General features: G+C 36.7%; 1 protein-coding gene across 3 annotated transcripts in view; it reads left to right on the top strand.

Annotated features, from left to right (window-relative positions):
• Nucleotides 1–3,403: 3,403 nt before the first annotated feature.
• The window catches only part of LOC150097258 (uncharacterized), a 195,583-nt gene continuing 178,749 nt past the window's right edge, over nt 3,404–20,237 (top strand). Inside the window, exon 1 of one of the 3 annotated variants that reach the window (XM_090407101.1) lies at nt 3,404–3,418. The gene's annotated coding sequence lies outside the window, so the exon portion shown is untranslated. Of the gene's footprint in view, nt 3,419–3,455; nt 3,702–15,420; nt 15,519–20,237 lie in introns of those variants that run through there. The other 2 variants (XM_090407100.1, XM_090407102.1) reach the window with 2 other exon arrangements.

A 20,237-nucleotide genomic window follows, 5' to 3' on the forward strand; every position in this document is an offset into this window, starting at 1 on the left:
GGAATAAACGAGGAGGAGGAGAGAAATTTTTGAATATGTATTGAAGTTGAATTGGGAATGGGTGTTCAGTAGTTGATGCTCGTACCGATGAATTTAACAGAGAGTAGAGGAATTGTTGATGCCAGTTCAGATGAATATTTGATATAATGGTATTTATAGAAGATGCAAGCAATAAAAACCGAACACCTATGCTAGAGAGTTGATGGAATGCGTTCGTGTGAGATGGGTCACTGATCATCCTAACCGTTCTCTTCTGTACAGAGTCAAGTATTTTAGGGAGCTTTTAGGGGAACCTCTCCCAGATGCGAGAACAGTATTGTACCCCTCTATGACCAAACTGCTGTTGTACTATCATACACTAAATATTCAATTACTGGGCGGATTTGTGACTCGTATAGAGTTAATAGCCTGTTCAGACGTAAGTAACACCTCGAGAAAAGAGAAAACTTCATTTTGGGATGCCAAAAAAGTAGGATTTATAATGTGCTTATGCAAAGAAAAATATAGTAATTCCAGGATGAGAGATCTCATCCTGGAATTTTATATAGAAATTTGGACGTGTCTGAAGCAAGATTACAAAAAAAAAAAGCTTTTTGTGTGAAAAATAAGACAGAACTGTATGTTTCCTAGCACAGAAACTGACGATGTGGTCTGAACCCCCATCGAAGAATGGTTTGGAGAGCAGAATTTAGGATAGAGGTTGCTGTTCTGAAGATTATGGTGATCTGTGTACATTAGTTTGTGGAATAAAAAAGAAGAGTCTAGTATGCTATCATCAGCAAAGCTGTGTATTGGATTTTAGTCAGCTGGAGTATGTAATTGATATATTGAAGGAAGAAGGCAGGCGAGAGCACAAAGCCCTGCAGAACACTAGTGTTAGTCACATAGTTAGAGGTAAGAAATTTCAATCACACGGAGTGTGCGTTCAGTCTGGAAGGTTGTAATCCATTTGCAGAAGTTGCTCTTGTTGCTGTTAGCGTATGAAAGCATTTGGATCCGCGATGGTGCATTGGTCAGAAGTAACTACTTCCTAGCCAGGAACCAATGCAGGCTACCATCATTTTCCAAAGCGTTCTATATCTGTAGATATGTCTGGTCACTGGCCGATTTTCTGTTTGAGTGAAAAAACATTTCCTTGTGCCAGATCCTATCAAAACCTTGGAGATATCAAGAGCGACCACCTGAGATTCGTCAAATATTTCCATGGTATTTTTCCAGAGATAGTGACATAAGTAAACAGATCCTCTGTTGATCGTCACTAGTAGATTTCATACTTGTAATCATTTATCAGGTAAGTGTTCAATCTAGCGTAGGAGTTGAATATTTATATTACTTTAGAAAGAACTAAGGTGAGAGAAATTGGACACTGCAGTTTAATCGTAAATATTTCTCGCCATTCTTTGAAATAAGTCGTACATCATTTACCGAAGACATAATTTCAACCAATTAATTTTTACCTCTCTATGTACGAGATGGCGGCACTTGTCACCGGATGCCAGGTATGGGTAGCATTTGGGCCAGTAATCTCTGATTCGCTACCGGTGGAGATTGAACTGCCCTCCCACTCTCCAAAAAGTAAAATAGGGTTAAACAGCCTAGCTTACTTCCTCTAAGGGAATTAAAGGCGCTTCTTTTTTCTTTTTTTTTTAGCGAATACAGCACCAGACTCTTCTAAGTTTGATTCTAGTCTCCTAGAGTCGATTTTTTTAAAAACTTGGGTTTTAATTCTTATACCTCAAAAAAATTGGCCATAGAACTCATGCTGCTACAAACTATAATATGGGTGTTAGAGTTTACGTAAGCTGTAATCTCTTTCTCTCATGAAAAGTTTTGATTTATTGATCTGAATATCATTAAATGTTTGAAGGAATGGAGGTTGGCTTCCCACAAGTAATCAAAAATTAGACATAAAAGAACGATGCATACTCTCTTTGGGTGTAAAAGAAGATAGAGGACTTAGTTTTTATTATTTTTATTTTTAATGAGAGCCTGTGTAGCTCAGTGGATGTGGCGTTTGCCAACCACCGCACTTGGCCGCACGAAGGAAGACTTGGTTTCGAGTCTAGTCGGCGACTAGAGGAAATTTTTCTAAGCCTTTTTTCGACCGGTTCTCGAGTTAGTCGATCTCTGGCACGGGCAAGCAGGTTTTTCTCCCGGAAACTCGGGTTTTTCGTCCTGTAAACTCAAGAAAATCGACCGTAGAACCCACATTATTCAGACATTAAATATATTGTGTTAGGGTTAGGGACCACGAGATGGCGGCACATTTGAGCCGTCTCTCTTCACTGAGTACCGCTTAATTAGTGATAGCCTTGGGCCATCTATCTCTGATTGGTACCAGTGGAGATTGAACTGCCCACTCAGTCTCCAAAAGTTAGATAGGGCTAAATGGCCTCGCCTACTCCCCGTATACGGGGAATAAAAAAGGCGTTAGCTGATTTTTTTTTTTTATTATTTTTGAAATTTCATTCATACATTTCTTTAGGAATTTATACATCGTCTGCGATAAATGGGGAGAGGGTTTAGCGGCTGCATGAAGGTGGATAAAATCTCATACCATGCCTGTGATTTTTTTTTTTTTAATTTCTGGGAGTTTTTTTTTTTACTCCCTAAAATTTGGGTGTTTCATTCCCCTAACCAACCAGGAGAACCTACGCAATTTACATATAAAGAATAGATATAGTCACAGGGCTAAAAACGTTATCCTAAAATGATGTTTATGAAATCACTGGATACTTGGAAGGGCATGGGCACTTACGTGCCTATTGGAACCACTGATTAGGAGGATGATATTGCAGAATTTTATTTGTTATTACTAACATATTTTATGTAGCTCAGAGGCCTTTGGTTGGAAAGACATGGTTCGAATTCCATCTATGACGTGAAAACCTTTATCAGGCCTTGTCAGTTAAAGGGGAATTAGCAGGTCTCATACGCAAGTGGAGGTTTTCTCTCCCAGAAAAACCTTCTCGGCCCTCAAAACAAACAAACGGCCCCCTGAACGAACACACGCACGCACGCGCGCACGCACGCACGCACGCACGCACTTATCTGAATTCCTTAATCCAAGACTGTAAGTATCAAGAGTAACAGCCAAGTAATTAATGAGCAACCTATCCTTTTGTTGTTGTTGTTGTTGATTTTGTTTTTGCTTTTCTTTAATTGTAATATTCAGCCACTCGGTCTTCGTCTTTTCTGAAACGAGATAAATATCTCTTAGTATTTGAAAGAAGATCAATGGTTTTGTAGCTAATTATAAAGTAAGATTGAGTTAGTCTTGGTTATACTTTGTTCCCCCGGAAAGTTTTTAGCAAACGTAATCAAAACTTTTAACGTATAGGTGGCAGCACGAAATTGTTATTGATTTTCCTTAATCCTTAGAAATCCTGACGTCAGGGTGGCTCTCATTTCAAAATGGGTGTGTATCTATTCTAGCTTACCATGTGAGATACAGAGAACCTGTGTTTACTGTATGTTTTAAATAGTATTTTCGCTATCACAGTGTCGATTAGGATTGTCAGAATGCGTTTTCCTTTTTATAATGAGGAGGTCGATATTTTCAGAAGATACATTTAATAATGGATTTATTACATACCTAATTAAGTTACTGAAAATTCACTGCATAAGAGAATATGCAATGCAAGAGCATACAGTCAACATTTACTCTCGTATAGTAGTTATGTTAGCCACGCGTATCATTGGTAAGAATATGCTTACTCCAGTAAATTCTGTAAAGTATTTGGCTACTTAACATTTCATTGAATCGTCCCAAGCTGATGGTCCGCGAACACTGTACATCTACATAAGTGTATAGCAGATTAATTATGTGTAGCGTAGATGAAAACAGTCGAGGTTTCTGTTGGTGCTAATATGTCAGGGTCAACCACAAGTAATGTGCTGAATGTCCTCTTCTTGGTCACTTCAAATTATTTGCCTTCATCAATAGGCATTGTTGAGGACAAATGATTTTGTTATTAACTTATTCAAAAGAGAACTGTTTTGTAATTTCTGTTTATAAAATGAATATATTATACTTATAAACTCATTTTTACATCATTCACAAATAATGTAATAACATTCATTGATGTTATGCAACAAAGCAAATTATTATTATTACCTAGACATCTCCATAGAGTGTGAAGGAGCATTGTAGGAGGTCCACACTAACCATTATTCACATAATACCTATCATTCTTTTCCTTATTCACTTATTGTTTGAGTACTTACAACTCTGATTCTGCCAATCCATTTCAGTCATTTACCATTCTCTAAGCAAATATAGCTCCATTCCCTTATTACACTTTTACATAACTTCTAGGAGTGACCCATTTTTGCTTTGTACTCTTCATGCAGTGAAAGATTTGTCTATCAGTCTTATAGAACCCATTTAATAACCTTATACTTTCTATTGTGCCCTCTTTTCTGCCTATTAACTAAACTTTGCAACCCTCACAACTTCATTCTCTTCTTACAAAGAGCATTCCACAAAACTTTCAACATCTTAGTCACTATCTGGTTCTCTCTGTCATCCCCAGAAAACCTAGGTGATACCAAATCTTTGTAGGCTATGAAATGCTTGCAACATGCAGGTGTATCTTATCCTTATAAAGAAGGATAATCTTTCTATCTCCTTGTCACTGTTCAACATTTGAGTGATTCTCTGAGCTATTTTGTCCACTTCTGTAGTGTGCCCTCTGAACACGAACTCCATCTGTCATCACCGCTTCCCCAATCCCTAGCATTATCAATTTTTTTGCAGTCCAGTACCATCAGTGTGATATAGAATCACAAAATGACAGAATGAATATTTTCATCCCAAAATATATAATCTTACACTTTTGTACATTAAACAGATAGTCATTGTCCTTTGCTCACACTGCCAGTTTATTTAAATCATCCTGCAGAATCTGTTGCCATCTCTAGTTTTTTATTACCAGCAAACATCTGGATACTTCCTGAATCATTAATATACAAATTAAATGGCAATGGCTCTCATTCTCCTTTAATTAATCTTATTTAATTAGAAATTAAATTAATTATATCAGAGTTTATAGGTCATAAGAGTCAAAGATGCACAAAACACAGCCTCTCTCAATTTAACTGCCAGTACTTAATGCTTGTGGTATGACCTGTTGTCACCAAGAGTGGTCTAGCAACTAAGTATGCTGGTATAATTTTAAGTTGGAAAATGCCAACCATAATCTATTTCTCCAAGGGATTTAAATATGAAGGAAGGCAAGTCCACAGACCTTAAGATAGCAGCCTTACCACTGAACTACTCATCATCAATGGAGAATTTTTACCTTACTTTTTAAGCCAGTAAAGTAGGACATTCAGTTGGACTCTTCAGAAATGACTTTAGAATGGACATGGCAAAATGAAAATAGAAAAAAAATGGGTTGTAGTACAAAAGTGTGAATGGAGAGAGAATTTGTTGTAAATGTTTCATGTGCCAGTGCTTCTTTGTAAAAGGAGTTCATATCTTAGTAATTCATTCACATTTTATAATAAAGTGACAGCCAATTCAATAAAGGAAATGGCTACACCATGATATTGCTGGTCTAGCCATATCATGGTGTGTGACAGAATACCTCTGCAGTATTTGCAGAGGTATTCTGTTAAATGTCTGCAAAGACATTTAACAGAATACCACATGAAAATCTATCAAAAGTTGGAGCAAATGGGTAGGGGAGGTTTAGCTGACAAACAGATACCACAGAATAATATATGGTGGAGTGGAATCTAGGAGAATGAAGGTGACTAGTGGACTACCTCAGGGTTCTGTACTAGGGTGACTATTTTTTAATTTGTATATCAATGATATAGGGATATTTGCTGATGATGCAAAATTAGGTAAAGGTAGATAAAATATAAGATAAAGGTTATGTAGATATCCTACAGGATGATTTAAATAAATTGCATTGTGGGCAAAGGATAATGATTGTCGATTTAATGTTGCAAAATATAAGGTTATGTACTTTGGGTTGAAAAGGTTACATATAATGTATGTAACCTTTTCATTATATTGATGTTACTGGTTTGCAAGAAATTGATGAGACTAGGAACTTGGGGATAATGGTTGACAGAATTGAAGTTCAGCGGGCATATTGCAAAAGTTGGTAAAATGGCTTAAAGGATTACTTGGATGTTGAAAAACACTAACAAGTAAAGATGGGGAAATTATTATATTTCTTTATAAGGCTATGATTTGGCCACATCTTGAAATAAGGCTTGTGGCTTACAAAGTTTAGTTGATAGGTAGGAAAAAGGGGACGTTATAGAAAGTTTTAAGATTTGATGCAAAGGAAATTTCAGTATATTTCAAGTAGTCAGAGAACTAGACGGCATCCTTGGAAGTTGTGTAAGAGTGTGGTAAGTAGGAGTGTGCAGACCAGATTTTTTGCTTGGAGAGTGGTACGTGAATGGAATGGGTTGCCCGAATTAGTTGAGTTCCCTGACAGTAAATGAATTTAAGGAGAGGTATGATAGATTTTGTGCATAGAATGGTTAGTTTGAGTCTCTCATAAATCCATGAAGTTACCATATAATAATGATAATAAACAAAATATAATGAACACTGTGATCTGGAATATAAGAGGAATTGCTTATAAAGAAGTATAATTAGATACAATATTAAATACAGGATGATTGAAAATTTAGTGAGTGCAATGTTGCATACATCATTGTGTGCAACATTGCACTTGCTGAATGAAGAAACTGAGGTGTATGAGGTGGTAGTATTAGAGCTGTTGCACAAACTGAATAAGAATTAAGCAGTAGGGGCTGATGGGATATCAGCACAGATGCTAAAATATGTGGTCAGCTGGCATTTTCTTTGACCAGGCTATATAATTTGAGTCTCAGAACAGGAAAGGTTCCAGAGGAATCTTTCCTGTTCTGAGAGAATTTGCAAAAGGGTGGTGCAAAGACTGATGTATCCAACTATTGACCTATTAGTATCTCTGGAGTGGTGATGAAGATTTTGAAAAAGTTGGTTCTGGTTTGCATTCAGAAATCAGCTGTAGAGTATCTCTACTTTGCAATGAACAGCATGGGTTTACTAAGGGAAGGTCATGTTTTATCAGCTTGCTCACATTCCATAATAATGTTACCGTTCAGTTAGACAAGGAGATGGATAAACCATGATACTTTTGGATTTTGCTAAGGCTTTTGACAGAATACAGCATGGAAAACTGTTGCATAAATCAGAGAATATGGGTTTGGATTATAAAATATTAGCATGGATAAGAAGATGGTTGACTGACATATCAAAAAGTAGTATGGAGGGGGGGATGTTAGTCTGCAAGATGTAAGGTAACCAGTGGTGTACCACGAGTCAGTCCTTATTCTACTGTTATTCCATCCATACGTCAATTACATTGGGAAGGATTTGACAGCTGACATACAGTTATTTGCTGATGAGGCAGAGTAATCAGGAATGTGGCTGATATGCAGTACTTGCAGAATGATTTGAATAAGCTGGAATTGTGGGCATTGGAAAATGACTATCAGTTTAATGTTAGTAAATATAAAGTCATGCACATGGATGAGATTAGATATTCAGTGTCATTATATGGTGGGATTATGATAGAAAAACCTATAATAGATAGGAATATGAAGTTCAAGGGCTATATAGCAAAGATTGCAAATACATCGCAGATGATAATTGTAAAAAATGCTGACACGAATTTGACATGTGAAGATAAGGATGTCATTTTGCTTCTTTACAGGTCCTTGCTAAGACCTCTCTAGACCTATTGCACGCAGGTTTGGTCTCCTGGTTTCCGAGGTGATTCTGATACCTTAGAGTGCAAAAGAGAGTGTTAAAAATGATCTCAGGATTGTGGAATACTGATTATGTACACAAATTGAGAATTTGTAGACTAGCAATCAGGAGAAAAAGGGGTAATATAATTGAGACTTACAAATTTCTGCAAGCATTAACAGGATTTCAATTGATGGAATTTTTCATTTTATGGAGAGTGGGGATAAGATGAGAGGGCATCCTTGGAAGCTGAGAATGAATGCTGCCAAGAGGTGCGAGATCTAGATTTTCTCTTATAAAGTGGTGCGTGATTGAAATGGATTACCATTGGATGTTGTGGGTGTGCAAATAGTGTGAATGAATTCAAGAACATGTGAAACAATGAAATCTCACAGATGTTCAATAGGGTTGTGATCAGGGTGGATGCAGTCAAGTGTGGTGAAGTTCATTTCCACAAACTGCACAATTAGCAGCAGCCTTATGACATGGTGCATTATCTTGCTGAATGAAAGACGATGGTCAGTTCAGATACCTCTCGGAGTTCATTGTTCATGGCATAACAAACAGAGGTCCAAGGCCAAACCAGGAAAAATGGGACCATACCATCACACCACCACCACCTAATTTCATGGTTAGCATTTACACATGCTGCCAAGAGACATTCACTGGACATCGACTACACTCACACCTGTCCATCTACTCAGTAGAGGGTGTAGCATGATTCGTCACTCCATAATACAGCCTTTGAAGCTTCCACATCCCACTGTACATGCTTCTTGCACCACTGAAGACAATGCTGCATGTTGGTTTTTGGGTAATGTAGGGCTTGCACATTGTGGTCCTACCATGGAAACCCATGTTGTGAGCCTCGGTTCTGAATGTTTTTGTGCAGATTCATATTCCAGTTGATGCCTGGAACTTCACATTCAATTGTTTTTATATATTATCTTTCATAGCACCCTAATATGTTTGGTGAGTGTTGTGGGTCATCCACTGTGGGAAACTGAATCCCTGTGCTTCCATCTCAGTATTGTATCACTAACTGTTGACCTGGGATGGCCCAATTTGTCATTAGTTTGCCAAACAGATAGACCTGTGGTATGACTCCTTATCACAATGCTACTTTCAAACTCCATCAGTTCCCTTCTCACAGCCATTTCATACAGTTGCACTGACTTGGAAGCATCATATTCCTCTAATTTATACTGACTATGGGCACGTGACTCATTACATGGCACAATGCACCTTGACTGTGGAGGTGTCCATTGACTTCTTTCCAAGCAGTGTATATGAAAAATGTATAAAATAAGTCTGAATGCATATAAAATTTTGAAGCATCCTGTTTCAGACATTAGTGAAAAAGAAAATGCGAGTAGTGAACCCAAAACAGAATTTCTAAATTTTTATTGAGAATTATGGACTGATAATTAAACTAAATAAATTAATATAATGTATTAGTATTTGAAAAAGTGTGGGCTCTATTATTGATTTTCTTGAGTTTATGGAACAAAAAACTTAAGTTTCCAAGAGAAAAAAAACCTGCTTGTTCATGCCTGAAGTGGACTAACAAAGACATATACCAAATAGCATTGTAAGAGCTATTGTATACACACATATGAAGATATACAGATTTATATTAAATTTATCTCTCGGAAGACCCTGTAGCCTCTAGAGAGCGCGTCCCCTGGATAGGGGAGCCCACCAGATATGGCAAGGTGGTCCGAATATGTTGAATAAGGACTCGTGGACCAACAGGCCACAGGGGGCTATCATCTTGGTAGCAAGGGTAGCATGGCTTTCCCAAGGTCCCCTAGCTGGGTCTATTCTCTCTCTCTCTTCCCTCTTCTTTGTGGTAGGCCCCCCTTGCTCTTTAATCTTTCCTATATGGCATTCCTCGCCCAACTCTTGTAACTCACGACCCTAATGCTATTAGAGTAATCGAGGGCTATGGGTCATTCTATTTCTATCTTTACTCTATCTCTATGTCTTCTCTTTAAAATTCTCTCCTACCACTTAAGGCAAGCTTGAAGGCCTCAAGATGGCAGCCCCATTACCAAGCTAGACTGCAGATGGCCAGTAACCCTCTCAGTCAAAATTTTAACCCACTAGAAAGACTCGTGAAGATAGTAAACGGACAGACTTTTTTGGTAACGAACCGGCTTGGAATAAGGATTCGAGAAGAAAATTATCGAAAACAAAAAAAAAGCAGAAATACACCTATTGGAATATAGCCACCTGGAATGTGAGAAGTATCCACCACAAAATCATAGAACTGGACCAAGCACTAGAAGAAAGAAATGTAAAAATAGCAGTAAAAATTGATGCCTGGAACTTCACATTCAATGGTTTTTATATATTCTTTTGTAGCACCCTATTATGTTTGGTGAGTGTTGTGGGTCATCCACTGTGGGAAGCTGAATCCCTGTGCTTCCATCTTAGTATTGTATCACTAATTGTTGACCTGGGATGGCCCAATTTGTCATTAGTTTGCCAAATTAAATTAGTAATTACAGAATCTAAAAAAAAAGCAGAGAAGAACAGACGAAACTGAAAATTATATCTATATATACAGTGGGGTAAAAGCAGATGAGAGAGCTAAATCTGGTGTAATGATCTTTCTACATAAATCTCTTAGAAACAGTATAATCCATTACAACTTTTGGAGCGATAGAATAATAGAAATGAGAATTAAAATAGACAGAAGCTATATGACAGTAATTGGAACTTATGCACCTGAAGAAGGAAAAGAGGAGGACTCAGAAAACTTCTATACCCAACTGCAGAACATATTAAATAAGAGCAATCCTAAGGATCACATTTTGGTAATAGGAGATATCAACGCAAGAATTGGCAATAAACCATATAAACCAAACATAGGACCTATCGGAGAACTTAACTGTAATAGAAATGGAAATAGATTAAGAGATTTTACTATAAGCAATAACCTTAAAATAATGAACACCTTCTTCAAACATAAAGACATCCACAGATACACCTGGGAAGCAAGAAGCATTATTGATTACATAATCAGCAATATCAAAATGTCAGAAATGATAATAGATACAAGAGTATACAGAGGTTCTGAAATAGAATCAGATCATTACCTTTTAATTGGAAAAATAAAGTAGGAACCAAGATGGAAAACAACAAAAAAGCACAAGGAAAATAGAAATTTTGAATCTTTCAAAGTTAGACTTTTGGATGACAGTAGTATTAAAAACTTGTACCAAAAAAGAATAAAGAACTGGATGACAAGTATAAAACAAAATCAGAACATAGAAGAAGAATGGTCAAACCTAAAAACCATAATGACAAAAGCTGCAAAAGAAAGTTTAGGAACAAAGAAAAAGAGGCCTTAGGGACTGGGATGATGAAATTAAATGCATTATTGAAGAAAAGGAAAAAAGCATATAAAAACTGGCTCAACCTAAAAACAGTAGAATCAAAAATCAAATACAACAGAAAAAAAAAAACAATAGCAAAAGCAGCATGCAGGAGAATAAACAGAAACAGATGGAACAATTTTGTAACAAAATTAGAGAGAGAGACTGTATGCTCAAAAGACCTAACGCATATAAAATCCTCAAAGATCTAAGCAATGAAACTAGAGAAAAAACATATTAATACCATTAAAATAGAAACATGGCAAAATCACTACCAAGATCTATGGTATGATGAAAACATTCAAAACAGAAAACTACCCTTTGTAAACATCTCTGATAACTTGGAAAACATTACTCTAGAAGAATTAACAGAAGCATTAACCCAAAGAAAAACAGGAAAGGCTCCAGGAGAAGACAATATAAACTTAGAACTTATCAAATATGCAGGACTTGAATTCTCACTCAGGTTACTTAACTTTTATAATATGATTTGGAAAGAAGGAAAATGCCCACAAGATTGGACCAAAGCAATAGTTATTCCCATCTACAAAAAAGGACACAAATCTGATTGTAACAATTATCGTGGAATCAGCTTACTTAGTACCTGTTATAAAGTATATGCAAAAATCTTAGCATATAAACTTAAACATATAGTAGACCCAAAATTAATAGAAGAGTAAAATGGATTCAGAAAAGGCAGGTCTTGCATAGACTCTGCATTTACGTTAAAATTATTAATTGAGAAACACAGAGAAATGAACATAGAAACACACATAGCTTTTATAGATTACACCAAAGCATTTGATAAAATTATCAGAGAAAAACTATGGGAAATCCTAGAAGAATATGAAATACCAAACCAACTCTTTATATCTGTGAAGTACAATAATTCAACATCAAGCTGGAAACCAATAAATCTAGGAGTAAGTCAGGGTTGCCCTCTCTCACCGGTTTTATTTAATATATACATAGATAAAATCATAAAAGAATGGAAGATAACTAATGAAGGAGGATTCAAGATAAACCATAACACCAGATTAGCTACTCTTCTTTTTTGCTGATGACCAAAAAATAAAGAAGATGAACTACAAAAATCATTATGCAGTCTAAATAATCTGATAAAAACATATGGTATGGAAATATCAACAGACAAAACAAAAGAATAGAGCAATTAAATACATTCAAATATTTAGGTTGCACAATGTCATATGAAATGAAGCTGATATAGAACCAAAGATATCAAACTTTTTAAAAGTAACAGGCATTATAAATAAAATTTTTAAACCCAATTATGTACAAAAACACACACGAATAAGAATCTACAATACAGTTGCTAAACCAACCTTACTTTATGGCAGTGAGATATAGACAATAAAAAAAGCAGATGAAAAAAGAATTGAATCATCCGAAATGAAATTTCTGCGCAGAACTGAAGAAGTCACAATAATGGACAAAATGAAAAGCAGCGAAATCAGAAAAAAACTTGGAATTACAACCTCCCTAAATGAAACAGCGATTTGCTATAGAGAAAAATGGAAAGAACACACATGCTGAGAATGAATAGAAGCAGAATACCTAAACAAATTCTAAATTACCACTCAAAGGGTACTTGATACAGAGGAAGACCCTTAAAAAGATGGAATTGAGTCTGGAACAGGCCACTTGGCCTATAAGCTTGGAAAGGAAGAAGAAGAAGATATTAAATTTATATTAAATTGATGTAATAACTTCAATTTAATATAAACTAAAATAATTACCCAACAATTTGACTTTCATATCAAGGTCATCTGGTGTCTACACACATACTGTATATATAAAGAGACAAGCCATTGTACATTACAATACACATTGTATGCCAAAGTAATGTTAATTTGGTCAGCCATTAATGCTACTAGCCTGACCTCTGGGGGGGGGGGGGGGGGACATGTACTACATCAACGCTATGGTCCTATTATTTGTTTGGCCAGAGAAATGGATGAATGAAGAGATTGCTAACAGATATTAAAATGAAAAGCAGTATTGATGGATGACAATGTATGAAATGAAAGCCAAAATTATGCTTTGAGTGATGAAGACTAGAGAACTTGAAACAGAAGTTATGTGGGTTGAATATATGCCATCTATATTCAATGGATTTTAAGTTATCATTATCATTTAGATTAGGATAGTTGATCAGAATTTCATAGGCTTTCTCATCAATTTGATATACGAGGTGTAGCTATTAAATAATGAGACTAGTTCCAAAAATGTGATTTATTATTAAAATTGTACAACTTAATTGTTATCCCCTTCAACACACTCCTCTCCTCTCTCTATACACTGTTGCATACGAATTTTCCATTGGAAGCAGTGCTGCAAGTCATCAGGTGTTATCTGCTTCAGTAGCACTGCTGTTTTCTCCTTTACCTCATCCACTGACTGAAAAATGGGTGTCCTCCAATGCAGATTTCAACTTTGGAAAAAGGTAAAACTCTTGTGGAGCTAAATCCAGAAACAAAGAAACAATTGATGCACTGAAAAACTTCCACATCACCGAGAATGAAAAAAGCAAGAATGAGCAAGTCAGAATTTAAGGCAATGCTGATCGTTTTTTTTTTTTTTTTTAATCAACAACATATGGTAATGGTTGATCAGGCAGTTAACCAACATATTACCTTGAGGTTCTGGCCAAGCTGAGAGAACAAGTGAGGAAGAAGAAATCCGATCTGTGGAAGAACAACGCTTGGATTCTCCATAGGACAATGCTCCAGCCCACAGTGTAAAGTCTGTAAAGCAGTATCTGGCTGATAAGAAGATCCCAGTGTTGGACTATTCACCTTACTTACTTACCAGACTTAGCTCCATGCGACTTTCACCGTTTTCCAAAGTTGAAATCCGCATTGAAGGGCACCCATTTTCAGTCAGTGGATGAGGTAAAGGAGAAAACGGCAGCACTACTGAAGCAGATAACATCTGATGACTTGCAGCACTGCTTCCAACAATGGAAACTTTGTATGCAATGGTGTAGAGATAGAGGGGAGTATGAAGGGAATAATAAGTAAGTTGTACAATATAGTTGTATAATACAGTTAATAATAAACCACATTTTTGCAACCAGTCTTGTTATTTAATAGCCACACCTTGTATAGTGCTGAGAGCATGATCAGAGAGGCCCAGATTACCAAATTGTTAAATTTGATGTCTTTGTATTCTGTTTTACAGATTGGAATTGTGTGCCCAGCTTCATCAATATAAAGTAAGTTACAGGTGCACTGGATTCAATATACCCAAGGGTAGGCTGTAGGGGGTGGTGTAATTCCTTTCAGAAGTCGAATATAAGTGACCATGACGTGATTACCTGGGTGGTTGCCAGCCATATGAGGACTTCTGTGAGGAAAGGGTATATTTGGAACTACAAGGCTGGTGATTATGAGAAACTCAGCTTTGCAGCTGTTAGCATGGAATGAGAACTTCGGTGGAAAGATGCTGCTGCTTGGGTAATATTCAAGAACTATATTGTAGAAGCAATATCTAAATGTATTTCAGAGGTCAAAAGGTTAAATAAGGTAGGTGCAAAATGGATGAATGAAGAGATTAAGCCTGCAATGCAGAGAATGAAGGTGTTATAGAGACAACATGAGTGGTAATAATTTCATGAAGAGTACCAAGAACAGGCAAGGAAGGTGACTTGGGTTAATAAGGTTAGCAAAAGTGCAGTATGAGCAGCAGTTAGCTAATGAAGCCAAAAAAAATCTGAACAATTCCTTTAATATGTAGCCAGCAAAAAAAAATTATGGTAGATGACATTGATTGGAGAAAATGGTATAAGGACAATTTGATGCAGTGGATATAGTAATGTGAATGAGCAAGAGGTATATGTGGAATTGAGCAAACTTGATATTTTGTTTGAAGGAATGTGCCAGGCGGTTGATATCTACCTTGATCTATTTTTTTAATATGATATATACATTGGGTCAAGTTCCAAATGAGTGGAAGGAAGGGAAGATTGTACTGTTTCATAAGGGAAACGACAGAACTTGAGTATAAAATTATGGGGATATTCAGTTATTTGGAGATGGTGTGAAGTTGGGACTAACTATGAGGAGCCAAGCAGATGTTGCGTCTTACAAGAAGATTGATTAGACTCGGTGAATGGGCACAAGAGTGAGGATGACAGTTCAGTGTTGCAAAATGTATGGTATTAAAATTTGGAAAACAAAGATGGGATGTTGAATTTACTCTTGGTGGAGATATATTGTTGGAAGTGGAAGAAATAAGAGATCTTGGTGTGATGGTGGATAAGAATCTAAAATTTAGAAGACACATTGCCAAAATTGTGAGGACAACACAATGAATTCTGGCAGTGATGCAGAGGACGCTGACTTGTAGAAGTAAGGAGATTCTGGTTTCATTATATAAGGCTTTGATTAGTTGTAATGGTGTAGCATTACATTTATTTTATCTGATATCATTTTAATGTTTGGAATAGCTATAGTTTTACTGAAAAATATATTATTTCCATATTTTAGTTTAGTTTTGTAGAGAATTTTTTTGATGGCATTTTTTGCTATAGCCTTCATTTATAAATGTATTGGGTTGGCAAATAAGTTCGTTCGGTTTATGCGTTAGTACAAGTTTACGTCGCTTTGCCTGTCGCTATTGTTGCACTACCATGCAACGCTATTTCACAGTTGAAAGGCAACATTTCACATAACCTTTCGGTGAATTTTCGTTTGGCCTACTTCAGTTGTGTGTATGTAACATATTTTTAGAAATGGAAGGAAATAACATACATTACTGGCATATTTTGCTTTTTTATTTCAAAAAAAGCAAACGAGCTGTGGAGGCTCATAAAACAATATGCAGTGTATATGGGGATGCTGCCTTAACAGAACTCGTATGCCAAAAGTGGTTTGCCAAATTCCGTTCTGGAATTGCACCCCAAGAAGATCATGCTCTCTGTATGTGGTTGGATTATAAAGGTGTTGTCCACTACGAGGTGTTACCGCCAGGCAGAACGATTGTTTCAACTGTCTATTGCTCATAGTTAATGCGACTGGCCCGTGCAATTAGCACAAAACATCCTGAATTGGCAAATCAGAAAGGAGTTGTCTTTCACCACGACAATGCCAGATCCCACACATGGTTAACAACCCGGAGTAAATTGTTTCGTTGCATCCTCTGTATTCACTGGACCTGGCACCTTCTGATTATCACTTATTCCGATCGTTGCAGAATTCTCTGAACGGGAAAATCTTTGCTAATGAGGAGTCTGTCGAAAGACACCTGGATCAGTTTTTTGCCAGTAAACCTCAGGAGTTTTATGAACACAGCATAATGAAGTTGGTGGACAGATGGCAAGAGGTCATTGATAAAGAGGGTCAATATATAACTGACTAGTATGTATTATATATATTAAATAAAATGTTTCATTCCACTCTGGAAAACCGAATGAACTTATTTGCCAATCCAATATTGCTAATAATTCTGGCTTAAGGGCTTGCTTATTAAAAACAAATTATTGCTCTGTTTTTGAGGGTGTTAATGATTCTAAGATTTTGTGAAGGGTTGTGGGTAAGATTTTGTGTGCATGTAAAATCTTACCACCACCACCATTCCCATGGCCATTCCATTTCCTGTCCTCTCCTCCTTCCAATCTATGTTCCCATAATTGAAATCCTCCATAATAATTACCTCCACTCATTGAGTCTATTTGCCGATGCATACCATATCCATCATATTTTCCATCTCCTGGTCTATAGCAACATCCAGCTGTATATTTTGTTCTTCTGGCCTCAATCTTACACCAGATAGCTCAGGTGTGCTATTATCACTAACCTGCTCTCTTTGGTTGCAGTTCAGCTATCATCAATAACACTCTTACCCCCATTCTTTTCTTTTTATCCTCCCTGAACACGCTATACTCTTCACATTCTATCCCACTAACTATGTCTTCTGTTAGCCATGTCTCACTAATGCCAATAACCTTTGGCCAGGATGAATTGACCAATGCCAAAAATTCCTCCTGCTTGTTCTGAATGCTCCTGGAAATAGTGTATACGAAGTGCAAAAGCCCCTTAGATCCACTGCTATCCTGATGCTTTATACTAACTAATCCATTCTGGTTTGTTACCAGTGGTACTAATTTAGGCATATACAGATTCTTACACTCATCTGCCCCCACTGATGTCTGCATATCCAGTCAACAGCTCCCCCCCCCCCAAAAAAAACTCTAGTTTTCCTGATTCTACACATCCACTTGCACTTCATTCAACAACGCTTTTTTCCAGTCTCCAAACACCAAATCCATTCAGATGCAAGCCATCCTTCTTGTATAAGTCCTTTTGCCTGTCAGACTCACTCCACATCCACAAACTATACACCACTCCTCTTGCATAACCTACATGTCAAGTCATTTGCTATTATGGCCCTCCTTCTCATCTCTGTTCTGTCATACTGCAACAACATACTCATTATCTTAACTGTCTCACTCTTTTCTTTTGCTACTTCCAGTAATTCTTTTATGTCCTCTCTCATGCCATAGAATTTTTCTCCTTTTGAATCATTCGTTCCAGCTAATATGATCGCATCTTTCACCTTACCCTTTTGCGTTCTAATAGCCTCACTAACATCATTAATTTTCACACTCGGAAAGCTTGATTTTGTCAATATCTCGTCAATCACACCTTTTATGATTGAATCGTCATACAAGATTTGCTCCTTAATTTTTCTTTCTCTCTCTCTCTCTCTTGGTTAAGTTCATTTCTCTCATCTCGCACTTCTTTCTGTTATCAGCTCACCCACTCACTAGACATTTCTGCTTCACCCTGTGTATCATCTGCATAGCTGAGCTATCTCCCTCATTACAGCCAATTTGTAATATTTTACTTCCTTATTATCTTATATCTTAACTTCAACTGCACCCCTTTGTTAACCTTATGCATGCTGTGCTTCCAGCACCTTATGTCATAACTACATGCTGCTTTACTCTTAATTTAACTTGAATCTGCTTAATATATATCCACTGTTAATCCTACCTAATCTTATTCTCTGTTTCCACTGCTAGCAAACAGACTTTAACTTATCAGCTTATCTACGATATATAGGTTACCATTTCTTGCACTAATCAATCAGAAAAATTAATTTTTGATTAAAGACTGCGCTATTCTAATTGAATTTTATGTAGTTTGAGAATCAAGGTAAGGAGGAAGGCAAGATCTTAGTTAATACACATATTTTCCTATAGCAAGTCGTGGCGATTCTCAATCTAAAGTGCATGCAGGTTCGCTAGTTTTTTTAGAGATAGTGCATTGGCAATTGATCAGGCAAGGTAGTTAGACAAACAAAGCATTTTATTTTAAGTTATGTCTAACGTTATGCATTAAGGGAAGGGCCACTACCCAGACTAGTTACCTTTAATGCTTCTGCCTGCTATCTCCACTTGGGCCTGGCTCCCACTGAAGAGACCTCAATAAAGGTCGAAACTAGTCTGGGTAGTGGCCCTTCCCTTAATGCATAACGTTAGACATATCCGCAAGGAGATGTGTTTTGCATTATAGGAGATACTGAGATAGGAGTGTTGGTAGCTTGCTCCACCTTGCAACGAGTTGCCCTGGTGTTGTACCACCTTAACCCAGTCCTGAAGATACTTTCAGGCACAAACTTTGTTTGCCCACACTTGGATAAAGGATTAAACTAAATTTATTATACTCTAACCAAGTGAAAAATAAACTTTCAATACAATTGAGTAACTTTACACATAACAATTACATAATCCCATCACAATGCTAACCTGTCTATAATGAGCATGTAATTATTCCCTAAGTTACATCTTAACATAATTCCTTCCATTATATGCACAAATTTACAATCAGTTTATCTTTTTGTAACCATAACTCATTATTTAACATTTCATTAACAAATACCTGTAAGCACCCTCATTATTACACATACTAATTCCAATTGTACCTTTCCAAAACATTAACAAAATGTGCTTACTTACAGTAGCCTTTTACACACACCATTCAGTCAATTACACAAAACTTCAGTTACATCTTCATCATCGGTTGCGATCGTTGCTTGGACATTGAGGCATTTTCGCTCTGGAAATTGCTGGACAAGGTCGAAGTGATTATTCCATTGGTACTGCCACTGCGATTTTCCATCGGTAACTGGAAAGGAAATAAAATAGCAAGGAAAGAGGCAAATATGGATATCAGAATAATTAGGGAAAAATTGAATCAAGTAAAGACATTTAGATATCTAGGAAGCGTGATTAGCAGTGATGGAAAATGTAAAAGTGACATAAAAGCAAGAATAGCGATGGGAAGAGATGCTTTTAATAAAAAATGGAATTTATTCAGAAGTAAAATGGATAGAAACCTAAAGAAAAGACTAATAAAATGTTATGTGTGGAGTGTTGCCCTCTATACAGCTGAAACTTGGACATTGAAGAAAGAAGAAATTAAGATTTTGGAAAGCTTTGAGATGTTGATTTGGAGAAGGATAGAAAAAATTAAATGAACAGATAAAATAACTAATGAAGAGGTCTTAAAAAGAGTAGAAGAAGAAAGAAGTCTGTTAAGGAGGATAAAAAGAAGAAAGGGAAACTGGATTGGACATATTCTGAGAGAGAATGGAATCATCAGAGATGCCATCGAAGGAAAAATAGATGGAAAAAGATCCAGAGGAAGAGTAAGGAAAACAATGCTAGATGACATGCTGAATGGAGACGGGTACACAACCTTTAAAGAGAAGGCTCAGAACAGAAGAGAATGGAAGGAAAGTTTTTGCTACCAAGTGAAGAACCTGGTCAATTGCAAAATACCCAAAAAGAACTGGAAAGAAACTGCCAAACTCTCCATTATGACCGAGGGTAGTAGCACGTCCATATATTCAAAGAGAAGCTCCATTCGATAACAGCCTTGCCTCCACACACCTGAAACTCCGTTCTCCAGGAAAGGAGAAAAATCGAGAACCTTCCTGGACCTTCTCAGTCCTTTTTTATATCTTCTCTAATCCTTTGTTACTACGTTATAGTTTCCAGGATTACCCTCCAGCATGATGACATCACTTTGGTTCTATCCGCTTGCATGTTTCTGTTGTGGGTG

Source organism: Typopeltis vanoorti, chromosome 17 (genome assembly GCF_054136105.1).
Source record: "Typopeltis vanoorti isolate ZY-2024b chromosome 17, IOZ_Tvanoo_1.0, whole genome shotgun sequence".
Classification (NCBI taxonomy): Eukaryota; Metazoa; Arthropoda; class Arachnida; order Uropygi; family Thelyphonidae; genus Typopeltis; species Typopeltis vanoorti.